Source organism: Coptis chinensis, chromosome 7, assembly GCF_015680905.1.
Source record: "Coptis chinensis isolate HL-2020 chromosome 7, ASM1568090v1, whole genome shotgun sequence".
Classification (NCBI taxonomy): Eukaryota; Viridiplantae; Streptophyta; class Magnoliopsida; order Ranunculales; family Ranunculaceae; genus Coptis; species Coptis chinensis.
Genome location: NC_141462.1, coordinates 75,998,815 through 76,004,510, shown reverse-complemented (window position 1 = coordinate 76,004,510; position 5,696 = coordinate 75,998,815). Strand labels below are relative to the sequence as shown.

Below are 5,696 nucleotides of genomic sequence, written 5' to 3'. Positions count from 1 at the left end.
ATTGCTTCTAATTGTATTTATTTGCTTTCATCATATTGTATAGCCCTCGAAAACCTTCTAATTGATTCTCAAGGAAACTTGAAGATTTCTGATTTTGGATTAAGTCGTTGCCCCAACAAGTAAGTTGCATTTCCTTTTCTTGTGCATTAGGGGGGTAAAGATAGTAGGACTCCTTATGGATGCAAAACCGAGGCTTCACTTTTTAATTGTGCATTTTGTGGAATTAATGTTTTTATTTATATTTATATATGCGAGGGGGTGGGACATTTTCATACAACATGTTGGAACCCCAAATTATGTCGCCCTGAGGTACATTTATGTTTATACACAATTAAGATGTTGGAAAGATTTTATATTGTTAACTTATCGTATATGGTCAACATTCAATACTTGTGGAGTCAATTACATTGATAGCTCTTAAGTCGTGAAACTTGGCCTATCGATTCTCGAGGCATCAAGGTTATAATGGTTCTCACGCTGATATCTGGTCTTGTGGAGTCATCCTCTATGCCATAATGGCTGGATACCTTCCATTTGATATGACAGATCAACCTTCCAACCTTATACAAAAGGTGACTTACATTCATTTTTTTTTTTTCGTTTTACAATTATTTTCCTTTTTATCGATGAACTTCACTACAAGAATATAATACTGCTTCATGGAACTAAGTGTTGGGTTGTTCAAAAAACTTATTTGTATTGTCAGCTAGAGAAAATAAAGTAAGTTAAATGAGGAAATATGGACTAGAAATGTAAATGAATTAGTACAGAATTTCCAATTTCTCAAAATGAGAAGTGAGATGGAGTATAGATGATGTACGGAGACCTTATTATCTATTTTACTATCCATTCATGCTGATTATAATTTTCTTATTGGATCTGGTATTTTATTTTTTAATTATACATTGCCGATATGACACTTTTCAGTATTTCATGAACAGTATGAGCATCATCAATCTCCAAATTGTATCATGCAAGTATGAAACCATGATTATGTTAGCTTCCAGTGACACACATAGTAATGATGTCCTTGAGCAATCTAATAATTCTGTTCAGGTAGGGGCATCCACTAAAGATGCACTTCAAGTTGAGTCCTCGGTTGCCAAGCATTCCGCTCCAGAGCGTGGAGATATTCTTATTGACATCAATGACCAATTCCCTCGGTATTTCCTGTCATATATATTTTCAAAGGAAAGATTGACTGAAGACTCCTCTAGCATAAGTCCATTGTATAGTGATGGAACTGGATTGAGCATGAACTTGGAAAACCATGATCCTAAACATTGGTCATTTTTTCAGAAGTTAGCACTTAGCACAGGATAAGTTTGTAAGAAATGATGTTTCTCTTATGGATCAGGACCATCTTGGATATTCGTCTCCACTTACTAAAGTTGACGAAGGGAGTCCTAGAGCCTAAAATTTTTCACAGCTGACGACCGATGTGAATAGGTCTTTGGATTCTCAAATTTTTTTTGAGTAGGAAATTCAGCAGGAACCATCTGTAAGGAGGAAATTCAGTAGGAACTATCTGTCTCAATTCTTGAATATGTAGAGAAAGGTTAAAAAAATATCTTATTATAGTTCGAAGAATAGTAGTTGATACAATATTTGAGTTTCTATAAATAAATGAATGATCACTAGTACTCTTTAAAAGTTAAGATCATGTTCGACATTGTTCTTTCTTATCTTAATGAAATAAGTTCTTCAAAGAATTTACTTATGTTAGGTTGCTTTTGTTAATTGGTGTTGATGTTTATGAATATGAAAGAGAATATATGTGGTGGTTTGGGACAGGTTTTTATTTGTTGATTAATTGTCCAGCAAAAAATGACAAAGGGTGGGATAAAAGGTTGTCTAACAATCTCTTTTTGACAAAGGGTGAGATAAAAGGTTGTCTAACAATCTCTCTTTCCAAAAGATTTTATCACGGTTATTTTTTAATGATATCTCGGTTTCAATAAAAAAATATCTCAGTTTTCTTCTATACTAATTGGTTTCAATCAACAATTTATCTCGGTTTTATTCTATATAATATCGGTTTTATTTAGAAAATCGAGATAATATATTTAGATAAGATGTCAAACTTCTGAGATAATTTAGTAGTTTATTATCTCGATTTTATAGAACTTTATTATCTCAGTGGGTTTTACCTCAGTTGTTTTTTCCTAGAAGACCGAGGTAAAAACTCGAACATCTCACCTTTTAACTGAGCTTATAAACAATTTTTTTTAGTAGTGCGACCAGACTAGTTATGATCTACCATCATTTGTCTTTTTGCAAGCTACGCACGCATAATATAAGTAACATGAAACACAGTGGAAATGATGAGTGTAGAGATGTATCCAATTAAATGATACATGAAAAATCTGGAATAAGAGGTTAACATACACTCGTATAATATATAAAATAAAAGTTGATAGAAGAATCAACAAGCTAGAACAAATAACTAACCTTTGGTATCACCAGACCGTATCATTATTCAGAACCTATGCTATAACCAAGTAAAGCTTCGCATCCGATACAAGCAACAGTCCCAAATTTAATTAGCATGAGCATTTGACAGGTTGAAGTCCTACACAATCCATCAAGTAAAATCCTATGTTAGGACCTTCTCTATGGATACCTTTGTGAATTCAAAATCAGCAAAGAAAAAAAACTACTAAGGACTTGTACTATGAATTCACAATCTGCATGTGCCATGCTTAGTCAACACCTACAATGAGTCTTTGATAGTCCAAAAGGATGTGTAGACATGAAGATATATAGTGGATTGACACTAATTCATGTGCACAATGCCCAATGTTCACTCATGATTTAGATAGGCATTGATGCAAAATTTGTAGTTCATGCGCTTGTCATCACTAATCTGTAGAGAGGACTAAAAAATGCAGAGATGGGAAGTGTACCTTAGCTTATTTCAAAGAAATTAAACACCAATAAAAATCAATTCTTGTACTAGGTGGTTCGATAAATCGTCTTCAACACTTATAATGAAGAGAAGAAATGCAACATTCTAAACAAAATTTCAATATTAAACGCAAGGCAAATAAAAATCAGTTAACGTAGCGTACATAAAACCAAAAAGACAAACCTGTATGATTAATAATTTTTTCTACTAATTCAAAAGCTTCCATGGTTTGAGTCAATTAATTCAACGTTGCAGATCCAAATTCCAGATCCCTCTTCCTCTTTTAGGACTCACGAAATAACTTCCCAAAATATGATTCAAAACCTACATACAAACCAAAACAACCCTTAAAAATGGAATAAGTAGAAAAGAAATACTGCAAATAATACAAACAAATGGGGGAAACATAAAACCCAAGTGAAGCCTAAAGAGGAGGAAAACCCAACTTCACTAAACAAACAATACAAAAAAGATATCATACAGTAAAAGATTAAAAGAACAAACAATACAACAAAAGATACAAAGGAAAATGACATTTCGAAGCCCGAATCTATTTATGACCATCATGTGAATTATATCCATGTAAAGTTGGATGCACTAAAATTGGTCAAGAAAGTCATAATTGTTAATCATCACTCAGAACTCTGTTGTCACAAGCAAAGGAGTTCTTTAAACTTTACTAACTTCTTACGTAATTCCGACCATGGTATATTCTTAAACAATGAGACACTCCTCAATAGAAGAATCATAAAGCTCCAGAATTTTGCCAAGACTAAACCGTAAACCCCACATGCCTCAGAAATCTTATTAAGTGTAGGAGGATTGGTCAAGCTAAGTGGAGATGTTGTTGATGCAGAAACTCCAGAGCATAGATAGAATATTATCAACTAACTTTTTACAACCAAAATTAAGAAGATGGGGACCATCAGGCACTACAGTTAGTGTTAACTAACAAGATACAAAATCTAGTAGTCTGAAATCATAATGCATAAATCGTCAATACATAGGAGTATCACAAATCAAAGCATTCAAGAGAACTGTTTGTTATAGCCTATTAATTGTCTTCACTAAAAATATATTCTACCATTTCAGCTTAATAAAAATGTAAATCAAAAACAAATTTCCATAACATATTCTTCAGCCTTTGAAATCATGTCGTGTGACTAAATTAGTTATAAACAGTGTAGAATAAATGAATAAACAATATAATTGGAACATGGTTGTACCTCTCCCTGCTTCGCTCTGCCTGCAATTTAACACTTTCATTAGTCGAATATCTTCAATTTAAGAACCCTGAAAAATGTAAAGGAAAGATTTTTTTTTTTTTTTTTTAGTTTAAACAAAGAAGAAATTGTAAAAAATGAAGATTAGGTTTTTCAAGGAGAAGATGAGTACCAATAAGGTTTTCGATTTTGATGGGGGTGGTGATGGTGGTGACAGTTGTGGGGTGGTTGATGTCGGTGGTGGGGGTTTTGGAGAAAATTAGACGGGTGTTGTTTTGATTTTGGAAAGAGACGAAAACAAATAATAAGAAGAAGAAGGAGGCCGGGCTAAAAATTTGGTGTAAAGCCCAATAATTGACTTGCCGACAATAGCACTTCTCCACAAACGCAATCAATTTTATTGCGATATTCATCGTAACGCTATCCTTAGCTACCCAAAAAAACTTTATAGCATTTTTTTATAAATGTTATTGAATAAATGCTATATTTTTACAGATTTCTAATAGTGCTCATTCCACCGTTGAACCACTCTCAACAGTTGCTTGATACTAATCAGGTTTGTGACTCTCCCTTTCCTTCCGTTTAAAGTGCATTTCCATCGATCGCGCTTTTCCTCTTTTGTTTTGCTTCCTTTTTTTTTATTATTATTATTATTATTATTATTATTATTATTATTATTATTATTATTTCGCTCATCCCCCTCTCTTTTGAGAGCCATCCATCAACTAGGTTCCCCTTTTCTTCCATTTTCTTGTTCCCATCATGACTGATCCTGATTCGGGTAGCTCATCCGCTACCAGATTAGCTAGATCTGGGTCCTTGTCCCCTGAATCCATCAGTCAGTCTACTGAATCTGGATCTACTAGCCCATCTGTCGAACGGTCAGAGTCCCCTGTACCTGAATCACCTCATCCATTTGCGGCCCCCTCAACCTCTGGAAGATCACCCGTGCTTCCACATCCGCCTTCCTATTACCACATACCTAACCTTGTCGCGGTCCAAGCTGCCTATGGTTTTCCCGGAGATGTAATCTTAGAACATGTGCCTGGCGTCACCCACTTTCCTCACCTAGTCCCACCGCGACCAGGGTTTTTAATAGCCACAGTGGGGCAAATAGCGGCTGGACTGCGATTCCCCTTGTCTCTATTGGATGTTGAAGTTTGCAACCACTTCAACATACCGCCGTGTCAAGGCATCGACAACTTCTGGCGAATCATGTATGTCGCGAACTATTACAACAAATCGAATACTCCGCAGATTCGCCTGCATGACATCACCGCCCACTACTTCATAAAGAAGAGCACCGAACTTGGGATCGAGCGTAGGATATCAATCCTTCTGTGTGTGTCCGCGGAAGCAGACCTTCATTCTCCGCATCACTACCTCCGATAAAGTATGGCACCACTACCCCCTGTATGTGTCGGGGAACTTCCTTTCCGCGGATCTACCTCCTGAATTATCCTTGAGGCACTTCCATTTTCTTGAAAGCGATGAGTGTGGCTGGCTACTGTGTTTGACTTTTTGAGTATCCCTGTATTAACACATCTACTCATTTATGTTTCAGG

At 35.4% G+C, this 5,696-nt stretch overlaps 1 long non-coding RNA gene across 1 annotated transcript; it reads right to left on the bottom strand.

The window, feature by feature from the left end:
• Positions 1-2,327: 2,327 nt before the first annotated feature.
• Positions 2,328-3,232, bottom strand: LOC147488937 (uncharacterized). Its single transcript, XR_015202957.1, has 2 exons — positions 3,092-3,232; positions 2,328-2,572 (listed from the first exon to the last, which is right to left on the bottom strand). It is a non-coding gene; the product is annotated as an uncharacterized LOC147488937 (long non-coding RNA).
• Between the last annotated feature and the right edge of the window lie 2,464 nt (positions 3,233-5,696).